The sequence below is a fragment of the Rattus norvegicus genome, chromosome 11 (assembly GCF_021556685.1).
Source record: "Rattus norvegicus strain SHRSP/BbbUtx chromosome 11, alternate assembly SHRSP_T2T, whole genome shotgun sequence".
NCBI lineage: Eukaryota > Metazoa > Chordata > Mammalia > Rodentia > Muridae > Rattus > Rattus norvegicus.
This window is the reverse complement of record NC_141544.1, coordinates 55527034-55542471: the sequence shown is the minus strand read 5'-3', so window position 1 is coordinate 55542471 and position 15438 is coordinate 55527034. Positions and strand designations below refer to the sequence as shown.

At 41.4% G+C, this 15438-nt stretch overlaps 1 non-coding gene across 1 annotated transcript; it reads right to left on the bottom strand.

The window, feature by feature from the left end:
* Positions 1-14517: 14517 nt before the first annotated feature.
* On the bottom strand, positions 14518-14646 carry LOC120095756 (small nucleolar RNA SNORA17). Its single transcript, XR_015633809.1, has one exon. It is a non-coding gene; the product is annotated as a small nucleolar RNA SNORA17 (small nucleolar RNA).
* Positions 14647-15438: the final 792 nt, after the last annotated feature.

Sequence of the window (15438 nt, the reverse complement as noted above, 5' to 3'; positions counted from 1 at the left end):
GGCTCGAGACCCCATATGTACAACAATGCCAAGCAACCAGAGCTTCCAGGGACTAAGCCACTACCTAAAGACTATACATGGACTGACTCTGGACTCTGACCTCATAGGTAGCAATGAATATCCTAGTAAGAGCACCAGTGGAAGGGGAAGCCCTGGGTCCTGCTAAGACTGAACCCCCAGTGAACTAGACTGTTGGGGGGAGGGCGGCAGTTGGGGGAGGATGGGGAGGGGAACACCCATAAGGAAGGGGAGGGGGGAGGGGGATGTTTGCCGGGAAACCGGGAAAGGGAATAACACTCGAAATGTATATGAAATACCCAAGTTAATAAAAAAAAAAACCAAAAATTCTTGTTTGGGGCTGGAGAGATACTTCAGCTGTTAAGCGAAGGTGCTATTTAAAGACATGATGAGACTAGTGGCTGTTAGTAAGTGATTACAACTTTCCCAGATGATAGGAGTTAGTTTCCAGTACCCATGTCAGGCGAGTTGAAACTGCCTGTGGCTCAAGCTCCAGGGGGTCCAGTGGTGCCGTCTGGCCTTTGTACACACATGAACATATATGACATGCACAGACCCATACACATACACAAAGGAAAAATTAAAAAATTCCTTCAAATTATTTTATTGAAAAAATAGTTGATACATTATAATTTGATCATGCTTTTACCTCCTCAGCTCTTCCCAGACCTTCTCCACATCCTGAGTCACCCAAGTTTATGTTCTTCTCTTCGTCTCTCATTCAAAAGCAAATTAGAAACAAAAGCAAAAATAAGAAACACAAAAGAACTCCACAAAAACACAAAATCAAAAGTCAAAACAAACAAGCAACGAACCAACTCTCAAGTGTTTTGATATCCCCACGCACGAGTATTACCTAAACCGTCTTCTTTGTTATAGCTAGGACGTGCCGGGACTGTGTGGCTGAGCCCACAAAAGTGTTATAACCTGTAGTGCCCCTGTTATTCCTCTGGTTCACCTCTGCTGCTGCATTTTGGCAGTAATTAGAGCCTTTGCCATGGCTGCTACTGCTTCAGCAACCACCCTAACATGCTGGTTTCTGGCTTAGCAAAGTAATTGCCTCCATTTCTAAAGTCATGTTACCTAGTTCTAGTCACATTACACAACCTCAGGTTCTGTAATGACGGAAAGAGGAAAACCAAACCAAGCCAAACCAGATTATTTTAGATTAGCCCTCCCTGCAGTTCAATAGTCACCGTTTCATCACATCTTTAAATAGCACCTTTTGTCTCACTTCTTAGGAAGCTGCACAGACAAGTTCAGCCCAACTCACTGCCAAGAAACCTTCTGAAAATTTCCACAAACATTGTTTGCTTACAATTGCAACTATTGGGAACTACCAAAAGTACTTTGGGAAGATATAGGCAAACCTCTTTTTTTTTTTTTCAGTTTTCTGAAATGATCGCTGCCTTTATAATCTTATTGTTCCAGGTTGATATATCCAGAAAAATATTAAGGGTGAATGAATGCCTAAAATCTGTAATTCGAATTGTTTTTGTTTCAGTGCCTTCTGTTGTCTTCAAATTCTCTGGCATATAAACACTTAAGAGTCTTCCTATGTGATGGTAAACCTCACTACCCCCAGTTTTATACTAATGCTTTATTTAATTTCTGATTCTCTTTTGATAAGAGAAATTTCTATAATATGGTATTAGAAGTATACAAGACCACCTTGCAATTCTGTTCCTTGCTAATCTAACTTATTTAACTTATAGGGAGTGTATATTCAAATTTCAATCCTATATCATTGTACATGGTAATAAACAGTTTTATTTAATTTGCAGTGGGGCAAATCACATAATCAAAAAAATTTCAAAGCCTCCACAATATATTTCACTACTTCAAGTTTGCTCATCCACTCTTTGGTATATCTAGCCTTGTCACACATGCAGAAGGCTGCCTTTTAGTCTCTTACTTACTACTCTGCAATGTAAAAGGAAGACTTCAAAGATCCTACCCACCTCACAATAGAAGTATAAGGGCAAAACTTAAAGAAAGTGTAGAAAATACATTCTTTAAAAGTTAATATTTGTAATAAAAAGTTAACTTGTGTGGTGGTTTGTATGCTATTTGGAGGTGTGTCCTTGTCGGATTAAGTGTGGCTTTCCCGGAGTAGGTGTGTCACTGTAGGTGTGGGCTTTAAGACCCTTATCCTAGCTGCCTAGAAGTCAGTATTCTCTTAACAACCTTCAGATAAAGATGTTCTCAGCTCCTACTGTACCATGCCTGCCTGGATGCTGCCATGTTCCCACTTTAATGATACTGGACTAAATCTCTGAACTTGCAAGCCAGCTCCAGTTAAATGTTATCTTTATAAGAGTTGCCTTGGTCATGGTGTCTGTTCACAGCAGTAAAACCCTAACTAAGACACCTTGTTTCTCACCTGGATTTTCCTGAAGAGGCCAGTGGTTTGCCTAAAGGATGTCAGCTTTGAAATAAGATCCAAAAATAAATGCTGCTCCTTTGATCAATTAGGAGAACATTTCTAGAAAGAGATCAATGACAGTATTCATTTCACTAGTAGAAGATGGTTTAAATATTTAAACTAATTCTAAGCAGATTTACTTGGTATTGATACTAGATTGCAGTCTTGGAAACCCAATGTTCTTAACATTACTGACATAGGGAATTGAAATACTGTATCCTTTTAGACCAAGAGATTAAAGCAAATGCCTAGCACTTAACAATCTGAAGGTCTGGGAATTAGTTTCTATTTATCTGATTTTCTCTTATTTATTCTTATCACTAATCTGCATATAAAGTACAATGTGAGGAGAAACAATTGTACATTTAAGGATAGTAAAGATTTACAGAGGATCTGAGAGTCATAGCAGAAGAGAGTGGAGAAGAAGCAGGGGTCAAATGTTGGAAAAGGCCCCCTTTCCCATGATTGCTCATATTATCAATGCTTTATTTGGGATGTGGGTTGTCATATTAGATGTGGATAATCATTATTTCGATTATCATTATTTTATGTATTTGCCTTTTAATCAACAAAAATGAATATATTTATGCTATGTTATATTTTAGTATATGTGTAATTTGAAATGGCTCAATCTAGTTTATGATTATATTTGTTGACTCACATTTACGATGATTATTTTTTTTATGGTGAAGAAATTCAAAATCTCTTAGTAACTTCCAAATATATACTACATTGTTATATGTTCACCCTGATGCACAAGAAAGTAAGCAACATTACTTTTGTGGACCCGAGGATTTGTAACATTTGGGCAATATCTTTCTAGCTTCCGCCTTTCAGTCCTTGGTAGTCTTTCTATCCAGTGAGTTGGATAAAAGTTCTAATTGTACATCACATAATAGTTGTCTTCACATTGCCCACTGTTAGTAATGTCCTTCAATTTCACAAATGATGTGGCAAACGACCATATTCTTTGAAGACTGAATAATGTCGATTTGTTTTCACATACCACTCTTTGCTGGCTCATACACTTATGGATATCTTGGCAGTCACACATAATGTAATGTGTGTGCAGATATTTTATAAGTTGCCGATCTCATTTCTGGCATACAAGTGTACATTCCACTTTCAGAGCGGAATTGCTGAATTATCTGTCTTTTTCTATTTGTCTTTTTTTATTTAAATTTTTTTTTGTTGAAAATTGATTTTCTTTTCTCAAATAATACATCTCGATTACAGCTGACTTCCCATCTGACTACTACACCCAGTTACTCCCCTCTTCCTCTCTAGTCTGGATCCACTCCCTCATTAGTCTGGATCTAACTCTCACTAGAAAACAAGCAGGTGCTGCCTCGTCGTGCAGGCTTTCAATCCCAGCACAATCAGACAGATCTCTGTGAGTATGAGGACCGTCTGGAATTTCAGGACAGTCAGAACAATGCCTAGAAACCCTGTTTCAAAACAACAACAAAAAATAGAACAGCCACAACAACATAACAACCACATAATGAATAGGCATATAAGGGATGATAATAAAATAATAAAACAAAGACACCCTTATTAGAATAGACTAAAACAAACAAGGAAAAAGCACCAGCTTGATTTCATGTTCCATTAGTTGTGTAGGTGTTTTCACAGTTTGTGGAGAGCCATCAGTTTGTGGAGAGCAAGCTATTGTCTTGGTAACAAGCTTCTGTTGTTAGGGGTTCTCATAGGACACCCCTTTGGCCAAAACTTCATTATATGTGACCCAATACAGTACTAGAAGCTTCATTTCATTATAAAAGATGGTCAGTTGAAGCTCTCTCTCCCCTATTATTTGACACTTTCATTTAGATCACCTTTATCTATGTATATATTTCAGGAACTTCTACTGTAGTAGGTTTCCAATACAATCTCTCAAATAGCCCTTTGTTTTAGCTGTCTCTCCCCATATTCTCTACCTCACCACCCCTCCCCCTACTTTATCTTTCCATTCTAGTGCCCCCCACCAATCCAAAACTATATATTCTATTTCTTTCTTAAGGAGATCTATTAGTTCTTGTGGTTCATTACTTTATATGTAACCTCTGTGCTTTTCCTGATTGTAGTTGCCCAATTGTTGACTTAACAGCTAATACTTACGTATAAGCAAATATAAGTCATATTTTTCATTCTGGGTCTAAGACTGATTTCTCAGAATTATTTACTCAGGATGATTTCTTTTCTAGTTCTATCCATTTGCCTACAAACTTCATTTTTATACTCCATTGTGTAAATGTACCATATTTTCTTTATGCATTCTACTGGTGAGGACCATCTAGATTGTTTCCAATAAATAATATTATAAATAGAGCCACAGGGGCTGGAGAGATGGGTCAGTGGTTAAGATCACTGACTGCTCTTCCAGAGGTCCTGAGTTCAAATCCCAGCAACCACATGGTGGCTCACAACCATCTGTAATGAGATCTGACGCCCTCTTCTGGTGTGTCTGAAGACAGTTACAATGAACTCATATACATAAAATGAACAATAAAAAATAAATAGAGCCACAAAGAACATGAATGATCAGGGTTTTTTGTGGTAGGATGAATTGTCCTTTGGGTATATACCCAACAGTGGTATAGCTGGATCTTTTCTTTTTAATTAGATATATTTTTATTTACACTTCAAATGTTGTCCCCTTTTCCTCACCCAACTATCCCCCCTTCCCACCTCCCAGCCCTCACATTCCCTACGCTGAGGGATCCAGCCTTGGCAGGGCCAAGGGCTTTTCCTCTCTTTGGTGCCCAACAAGGCCATCCTCTGTTACATATGCAGCTTGAGCCATGGGTCTGTCCATGCGTACTCTTCGGATGTTGGTTTGGTCGCTGAGAGCTCTGGTTGATTGGTATTGTTGATGGTTCACAACCCCTTTGGTTCCTTCTATTCTTTCTCTAACTCCTCTAACAGAGACCCTGTTCTCAGTTCAATGGTTGGCTGTGAGCATCCGCCTCTGTATTTGTCATGGTCTGGCAGAGCCTCTCAGGAGACAGCTATATCAGACTCCTGTCAGCATGTACTTGGCATTAGCAATATTGTCTGGGTTTAGTGGCTGCATGATATGGCTTGGATCCCCAGGTGGGGCAGTCTCTGAATGGCCATTTCTTCAGTCTCTGCTCCAAACTTTGTCTCCATATTCTCCTATGAATAATTTTGTTCCCTGTTCTAAGAAGGACTGAAGCACATTGGATATCCTTCTTCTTGATCTTCATGTGGTCTGTGGGTTGTATCTTGGGTAATCTGAGCTTTTCTCATCTTCCTGAAGAATTACAAGATTGATATCTTTTTTAAAAAGATTTATTCATTTATTATATATAAGTACACTGTAGCTGTCTTCAGACACACCAGAAGAGGGCATCAGATCTCTTTACAGATGGTTGTGATCCACCATGTGGTTGCTGGGAATTGAACTCAGGACCTCTGGAAGAGTAGTCGGGTGCTCTTAACAGCTGAGCCATCACTCCAGCCCCCAATTGATATCTTTTTTTATTATTATTATTTTTTTTATTAACTTGAGTATTTCTTATATACATTTCGAGTGTTATTCCCTTTCCCGGTTTCCCGGCAAACATCCCCCTCGGCTCTCCCCTTCCTTATGGGTGTTCCCCTCCCAACCCTCCCCCCATTGCCGCCCTCCCCCCATAGACTAGTTCACTGGGGGTTCAGTCTTAGCAGGACCCAGGGCTTCCCCTTCCACTGGTGCTCTTACTAGGATATTCATTGCTACCTATGGGGTCAGAGTCCAGGGTCAGTCCATGTATAGTCTTTAGGTAGTGGCTTAGTCCCTGGAAGCTCTGGTTGCTTGGCATTGTTGTACTTTTGGGGTCTCGAGCCCCTTCAAGCTCTTCCAGTTCTTTCTCTGATTCCTTCAACAGGGGACCTATTCTCAGTTCAGTGGTTTGCTGCTGGCATTCGCCTCTGTATTTGCTGTATTCTGGCTGTGTCTCTCAGGAGCGATCTACATCCGGCTCCTGTCGGTCTGCACTTCTTTGCTTCATCCATCTTGTTTAATTGGGTGGCTGTATATGTATGGGCCACATGTGGGGCAGGCTCTGAATGGGTGTTCCTTCAGTCTCTGTTTTAATCTTTGCCTCTCCCTTCCCTGCCAAGGGTATTCTTTTTCCTCATTTAAAGAAGGAGTGAAGCATTCACATTTTGATCATCCGTCTTGAGTTTCGTTTGTTCTAGGGATCTAGGGTAATTCAAGCATTTGGGCTAAAAGCTACTTATCAATGAGTGCATACCATGTATGTCTTTCTGTGATTGGGTTAGCTCACTCAGGATGATATTTTCCAGTTCCAATCATTTGCCTACGAATTTCATAAAGTCGTTGTTTTTGATAGCTGAGTAATATTCCATTGTGTAGATGTACCACATTTTCTGTATCCATTCCTCTGTTGAAGGGCATCTGGGTTCTTTCCATTTTCTGGCTATTATAAATAAGGCTGCGATGAACATAGTGGAGCACGTGTCTCTTTTATATGTTGAGGCATCTTTTGGGTATATGCCCAAGAGAGGTATAGCTGGATCCTCAGGCAGTTCAATGTCAAATTTTCTGAGGAACCTCCAGACTGATTTCCAGAATGGTTTTACCAGTCTGCAATCCCACCAACAATGGAGGAGTGTTCCTCTTTCTCCACATCCTTGCCAGCATCTGCTGTCACCTGAGTTTTTGATCTTAGCCATTCTCACTGGTGTGAGGTGAAATCTCAGGGTTGTTTTGATTTGCATTTCCCTTATGACTAAAGATGTTGAACATTTCTTTAGGTGTTTCTCAGCCATTCGGCATTCCTCAGCTGTGAATTCTTTGTTTAGCTCTGAACCCCATTTTTTAATAGGGTTATTTGTTTCCCTGCGGTCTAACTTCTTGAGTTCTTTGTATATTTTGGATATAAAGCCTCTATCTGTTGTAGGATTGGTAAAGATCTTTTCCCAATCTGTTGGTTGCCATTTTGTCCTAACCACAGTGTCCTTTGCCTTACAGAAGCTTTGCAGTTTTATGAGATCCCACTTGTCGATTCTTGATCTTAGAGCATAAGCCATTGGTGTTTTGTTCAGGAAATTTTTTCCAGTGCCTATGTGTTCCAGATGCTTCCCTAGTTTTTCTTCTATTAGTTTGAGTGTGTCTGGTTTGATGTGGAGGTCCTTGATCCACTTGGACTTAAGCTTTGTACAGGGTGATAAGGATGGATCGATCTGCATTCTTCTACATGTTGCCCTCCAGTTGAACCAGCACCATTTGCTGAAAATGCTATCTTTTTTCCATTGGATGGTTTTGGCTCCTTTGTCAAAAATCAAGTGACCATAGCTGTGTGGGTTCATTTCTGGGTCTTCAATTCTATTCCATTGGTCTATCTGTCTGTCTCTGTACCAATACCATGCAGTTTTTATCACTATTGCTCTGTAATACTGCTTGAGTTCAGGGATAGTGATTCCCCCTGAAGTCCTTTTATTGTTGAGGATAGCTTTAGCTCTCCTGGGTTTTTTGTTATTCCAGATGAATTTGCAAATTGTTCTGTCTAACTCTTTGAAGAATTGGATTGGTATTTTGATGGGGATTGCATTGAATCTGTAGATTGCTTTTGGTAAAATGGCCATTTTTACTATATTAATCCTGCCAATCCATGAGCATGGGAGATCTTTCCATCTTCTGAGGTCTTCTTCAATTTCTTTCCTCAGTGTCTTGAAGTTCTTATTGTACAGATCTTTTACTTGCTTGGTTAAAGTCACACCGAGGTACTTTATATTATTTGGGTCTATTATGAAGGGTGTCGTTTCCCTAATTTCTTTCTCGGCTTGTTTCTCTTTTGTATAGAGGAAGGCAACTGATTTATTTGAGTTAATTTTATACCCAGCCACTTTGCTGAAGTTGTTTATCAGCTTTAGTAGTTCTCTGGTGGAACTTTTGGGATCACTTAAATATACTATCATATCATCTGCAAATAGTGATATTTTGACCTCTTCTTTTCCGATCTGTATCCCTTTGATCTCCTTTTGTTGTCTGATTGCTCTGGCTAGAACTTCAAGAACTATATTGAGTAAGTAGGGAGAGAGTGGGCAGCCTTGTCTAGTCCCTGATTTTAGTGGGATTGCTTCAAGTTTCTCTCCATTTAGTTTAATGTTAGCAACTGGTTTGCTGTATATGGCTTTTACTATGTTTAGGTATGGGCCTTGAATTCCTATTCTTTCCAGGACTTTTATCATGGAGGGGTGTTGAATTTTGTCAAATGCTTTCTCAGCATCTAATGAAATGATCATGTGGTTCTGTTCTTTCAGTTTGTTTATATAATGGATCACGTTGATGGTTTTCCATATATTAAACCATCCCTGCATGCCTGGGATGAAGCCTACTTGATCATGGTGGATGATTATTTGATGTGCTCTTGAATTCGGTTTGCCAGAATTTTATTGAGTATTTTTGCATCGATATTCATAAGGGAAATTGGTCTGAAGTTCTCTTTCTTTGTTGTGTCTTTGTGTGGTTTAGGTATAAGAGTAATTGTGGCTTCGTAGAAGGAATTCGGTAGGGCTCCATCTGTTTCAATTTTGTGGAATAGTTTGGATAATATTGGTATGAGGTCTTCTATGAAGGTTTGATAGAATTCTGCACTAAACCCGTCTGGACCTGGGCTCTTTTTGTTTGGGAGACCTTTAATGACTGCTTCTATTTCCTTAGGAGTTATGGGGTTGTTTAACTGGTTTATCTGTTCCTGATTTAACTTCGATACCTGGTATCTGTCTAGGAAATTGTCCATTTCCTGAAGATTTTCAAGTTTTGTTGAATATAGGTTTTTATAGTAAGATCTGATGATTTTTTGAATTTCCTCTGAATCTGTAGTTATGTCTCCCTTTTCATTTCTGATTTTGTTAATTTGGACGCACTCTCTGTGTCCTCTCGTTAGTCTGGCTAAGGGTTTATCTATCTTGTTCATTTTCTCAAAGAACCAACTTTTGGTTCTGTTGATTCTTTCTATGGTCCTTTTTGTTTCTACTTGGTTGATTTCAGCTCTGAGTTTGATTATTTCCTGCCTTCTACTCCTCCTGGGTGTATTTGCTTCTTTTTGTTCTAGAGCTTTTAGGTGTGCTGTCAAGCTGCTGACATATGCTCTTTCCTGTTTCTTTCTGCAGGCACTCAGCGCTATGAGTTTTCCTCTTAGCACAGCTTTCATTGTGTCCCATAAGTTTGGGTATGTTGTATCTTCATTTTCATTAAATTCTAAAAAGTTTTTAATTTTTTTCTTTATTTCTTCCTTGACCAGGTTATCATTGAGTAGAGCATTGTTCAATTTCCACGTATATGTGGGCATTCTTCCCTTATTGTTATTGAAGACCAGTTTTAGGCCGTGGTGGTCCGATAGCACGCATGGGATTATTTCTATCTTTCTGTACCTGTTGAGGCCCGTTTTTTGACCAATTATATGGTCAATTTTGGAGAAAGTACCATGAGGAGCTGAGAAGAAGGTATATCCTTTTGCTTTAGGATAGAATGTTCTATAAATATCCGTTAAGCCCATTTGGCTCATGACTTCTCTTAGTCTGTCGACATCACTGTTTAATTTCTGTTTCCATGATCTGTCCATTGATGAGAGTGGGGTGTTGAAATCTCCCACTATTATTGTGTGAGGTGCAATGCGTGTTTTGAGCTTTAGTAAGGTTTCTTTTACATATGTAGGTGCCCTTGTATTTGGGGCATAAATATTTAGGATTGAGAGTTCATCTTGGTGGATTTTTCCTTTGATGAATATGAAGTGTCCTTCCTTATCTTTTTTGATGACTTTTAGTTGAAAATTGATTTTATTTGATATTAGAATGGCTACTCCAGCTTGCTTCTTCTGACCATTTGCTTGGAAAGTTGTTTTCCAGCCTTTCACTCTGAGGTAGTGTCTGTCTTTGTCTCTGAGGTGTGTTTCCTGTAGGCAGCAGAATGCAGGGTCCTCGTTGCGTATCCAGTTTGTTAATCTATGTCTTTTTATTGGGGAGTTGAGGCCATTGATATTGAGAGATATTAAGGAATAGTGATTATTGTTGCCCTTTATATTCATATTTGGATGTGAGGTTATGTTTGTGTGCTTTCATTTTCTTTGTTTTGTTGCCAAGACGATTAGTTTCTTGCTTCTTCAAGGGTATAGCTTGCCTCCTTATGTTGGGCTTTACCATTTATTATCCTTTGTAGTGCTGGATTTGTAGAAAGATATTGTGTAAATTTGGTTTTGTCATGGAATATCTTGGTTTGTCCATCAATGTTAATTGAGAGTTTTGCTGGATACAGTAACCTGGGCTGGCATTTGTGTTCTCTTAGGGTCTGTATGACATCAGTCCAGGATCTTCTGGCCTTCATAGTTTCTGGCGAGATGTCTGGTGTGATTCTGATAGGTCTCCCTTTATATGTTACTTGACCTTTTTCCCTTACTGCTTTTAATATTCTTTCTTTATTTTGTGCGTTTGGTGTTTTGACAATTATGTGACGGGAGATGTTTCTTTTCTGGTCCAATCTATTTGGAGTTCTGTAGGCTTCCTGTATGTCTATGGGTATCTCTTTTTTTAGGTTAGGGAAGTTTTCTTCTATGATTTTGTTGCAGATATTTACTGGTCCTTTGAGCTGGGAGTCTTCACTCTCTTCTATACCTATTATCCTTAGGTTTGATCTTCTCATTGAGTCCTGGATTTCCTGTATGTTTTGGACCAGTAGCTTTTTCTGCTTTACATTATCTTTGACAGTTGAGTCAATGATTTCTATTGAATCTTCTGCTCCTGAGATTCTCTCTTCCATCTCTTGTATTCTGTTGGTGAAGCTTGTATCTACAGCTCCTTGTCTCTTCTTTTGGTTTTCTATATCCAGGGTTGTTTCCATGTGTTTTTTCTTGATTGCTTCTATTTCCATATTTAATTCCTTCAACTGTTTGATTGTGTTTTCCTGGAATTCTTTCAGGGATTTTTGTGTCTCCTCTCTATGGGCTTCTACTTGTTTATTTATGTTTTCCTGGAATTCTTTCAGGGATTTTTGCGTCTCCTCTCTATGGGCTTCTACTTGTTTATTTATGTTTTCCTGGAATTCTTTCAGTGATTTTTGTGATTCTTTCAGGCATTTTTGCGATTCCTCTCTGTAGGCTTCTACTTGTTCTCTAAGGGAGTTCTTCACGTCTTTCTTGAAGTCCTCCAGCATCATGATCAAAAATGATTTTGGAACTAGATCTTGCTTTTCTGGTGTGTTTGGATATTCCATGTTTGTTTTGATGGGAGAATTGGGCTCCGATGGTGCCATGTAGTCTTGGTTTCTGTTGCTTGGGTTCCTGCGCTTGCCTCTCGCCATCAGATTATCTCTAGTGTTACTTTGTTCTGCTATTTCTGACAGTGGCTAGACTGTCCTATAAGCCTGTGTGTCAGGAGTGCTGTAGACCTGTTTTCCTCTCTTTCAGTCAGTTATGGGGACAGAGTGTTATGTTTTCGGGCGTGTAGTTTTTCCTCTCTACAGGTCTTCAGCTGTTCCTGTGGGCCTGTGTCTTGAGTTCACCAGGCAGCTTTCTTGCAGCAGAAAATTTGGTCTTACCTGTGGTCCCGAGGCTCAAGTTTGCTCGTGGGGTGCTGCCCACGGGCTCTCTGCAGCGGCAGCAACCAGGAAGACCTGTGCTGCCCCTTCCGGGAGCTTCAGTGCACCAGGGTTCCAGATGGTCTTTGGCTTTTTCCTCTGGCATCCGAGATGTGTGTGCAGGGAGCAGTCTCTTCTGGTTTCCCAGGCTTGTCTGCCTCTCTGAAGGTTTAGCTCTCCCTCCCACGGGATTTGGGTGCAGAGAACTGTTTATCCGGTCTGTTTCTTTCAGGTTCAGGCGGTGTCTCAGGCAGGGGTCCTGCCGCTCCTGTGCCCTCCCCCACGGGAGCCCAGAGGCCTTATACAGTTTCCTCTTGGGCCAGGGATGTGGGCAGGGGTGAGCAGTGTTGGTGGTCTCTTCCGCTCTGCAGCCTCAGGAGTGCCCACCTGACTAGGCAGTTGGGTCTCTCTCTCACCGGGTCTGGGAGCAGAAAGCTGCTGCGGGCCTGGATCCGCGGGTGTGGTACTTCCGGTAAACACAGAACGTGCCTGGTCCTAGAGAAATTCTGCTTCCGTGTGTCCCAAGCTCACCAGGCAGCTTTCTTGCAGCAGAAAATTTGGTCTTACCTGTGGTTCCGAGGCTCAGGTTCGCTCGTGGGGTGCTGCCCAGGGGCTCTCTAATTGATATCTTTTTAAGAAAACGTTTGGGTTCTTTGTGAATTTCACATCATGCACCCCAATTCCACTCATCTCCCCATTCCCTTCATACCCATTCTTAACCCTTGTAATCTCAATCCTCAACAGAGGAAAAAAATGTCCTTCTTGAAGCTGTAGTGTGTTACAGTGTGTCCCTCAATATACCCTTTTGTCTACACTTCTTCCCTTGCAGATCTTCATTGCAATGACTCCTTAGTCTGGTACAAGGCCTCTGACTTCTGCTACTCTATCAATACTAGAATCTCACTGGGACTTCTCTCAGAATTCCTGTTATTGCCCTGTGTCATGGAAATTCTGCAGTTTTGGATCTTGGACTGACTTTTTCATGTACTTCAGCAAGTCATCAGTGGGGTAGATATTGGAGTGGGTTAATTCAAAGCCCTGAATCTGGGCCTGAGAAGTATCTGAGCTGGTCAGCTACTGGCTCTCCTACTTTCATGACCTTAGGAATGGCTCACCAGCAACCTCCTGCAACCTCAGCTCTCCCACTCTCATGACCCCAGGGCCAGATCTTCTAGTTGCCGTAGATGGCAAGGGACAAGAGAGGGAAAACGGGCATCTGTCTCTCATCTGTTCTACCACACAGCAAACAGAGGCAGGGCCAGCCCTTCTCTATTCATGCCTTTCAGGATAGCTTACCTGCAGCCTCCTTATCCAGAGCCAGTTCTACTGTGATGGTCAGTGAAGGTATGTGGTGCAGGGCCTGCTCTCCTGAGTCCTGCAGCAGATGAGGGGCAGGGTCAGTTCTCCTGCTTCCATGACCCCAGGGCCAGTTCTCCTGTCTGCTGTAGATGGCAAGGGGTGAGAGTGGGGTATGGTATCTCTCTCTCTTACCCATGCTGCCACATGGTAGACAAGTTGCAGGGCCAGCTCTCTCATGCTGACGCCCTTGGTTCAGCTCTACTGTGTGTGGCCTAGGCAAGGTACAGGGCCTGGTCTCTTGAGTTCTTCCTCTGTTGAGGGACAGGGCTAACTTTCCTGCTCTCAGAACCACAGGTGGCAGGCAGGGAGGAAGGTATTCTCTCACAACCGTGCCACCATTCAGGAGATGAGTGTCAGGGTCAGCTCTCTAACACTCATACCCTTGGGACTGGCCACCCACAACCCTCACAATGTGCTTGGGGGTGGTGGTTAGGGGAGTACTCTCTGCTCTCCCTAATAATGCAGTTAGCAATGGGCAGGATCAACTCTCCTGTCATCCATCATGATCCCAGAGCTAACTCTCTCACGGTGCCCAGGTGAGGGGTGGGGCCAGCTCTGCACAGTCCTCAGACATTAACATGTTCTCTGGGCAGCAGCCAAGACCAGGGAAGTCTGCCTGGCATTTGGTAGGAGCAGACCCCTGCTGCTGCAGGGCCATGGATCCACATGTGGCTCCTGGTGGCAGCATAGGCCAGGATCCAACCATGGACCCAGTTAGCATCACCAGCTACACACATCAGGCTGATGTTTCTCATTAACTTTGAGTCTCCAGTTCTACCTCTCTTCATTGTGCCTACATCCTTCTGTTTCTCTTTTTCTTCCATTTCTCCACCACTTATATGCTCCTCTTAGTGGCACCCAGGGTCTTCTGAATGTCTGGGGTCATCTCAGGAGTAGTCTCAGGGTGCTGTACCCCACTTGTACATTATGGCATCAGGCAGGGGTCATCTTGGGCCCATGCAAGGTTCATCTTTCTAGGGCTCACTCCTGCCCAGGGACTGAGGTTCCAGCCATGGTTCTTCTAGTCTCCAGCTTGCTTCTCACCCTTGGGGCCCATCCAGGCCTGCAAAGCACCAGACTGGTGGTTGTCTCAGGCTTATCTTTTTCAGGGAATGTTAGACTACTAATCATTCAGATAGTCACAGGTCAGAATACTCATTGTAGACACAGCTTTTCTCCTCTCTGCCACCTACTGACGCACGAGTGAAACAGCAGCCATAACAATACCTCTAAAGGTGATTTCTATATTGGCTGTAAAGGTTTGCACTCCCACCAGTCATGGAGGGGTGTTCCTTTTGCTCTACATTTTCTATAGCATAAGCTGTTATTTGTTTTTATTGATCTTAGCCATTCTGAAGCATATAAGATGAAATCTCACAGTAGTTTTGATTTGTATTTCCCTGCTGATAAAGGATGTTGGTCATTTCTTTGAGTGCTTTTCAGCTTTTGTCTTTCTCTCTCTCTCTCTCTCTCTCTCTCTCTCTCTCTCTCTCTCTCTTTCTGTCTCTCTCTCTTTCTCTCTCTCTCTCTCCCTTCCTTCCTTCCTTCCTTCCTTCCTTCCTTCCTTCCTTCCTTCCTTCCTTTCTTTCTTTGAGATTTTTCTATCTATATCTGCATCCCATTTTAAAATTGGGTTGTTTGCTTTGTTGATATCTAGGGTTTTTTTGCATTCTTTATATATTTTGGACATTATCCTATCAGGATAAAGTAATTGGTGAAAATCTTTTCCTATCCTGTGGGTTGCTGCTTTGTTGGAAGGATGACCTTTCTCATAGAGAGAAGCTTTTCAGTTTCATAAGATCCCATTTATTAATTGTTGCTCTTAGTGCCTCTGTTAATAGTGTTCTGGGAGTTTCCTGATGAATTTCTAGGGTCACTTATGTATAATATCTTATCATCTGCAAATAAAGATACTCTGACTTCTTCCTTTTCAATCTGTGTAACCTTGATATCCTTCTGTTGTCTAGCTCCAGTTCAGTCTTAAGTACTATATATATCGAATAAGTATGGAGAGAGTGAACAACTTTGTCTT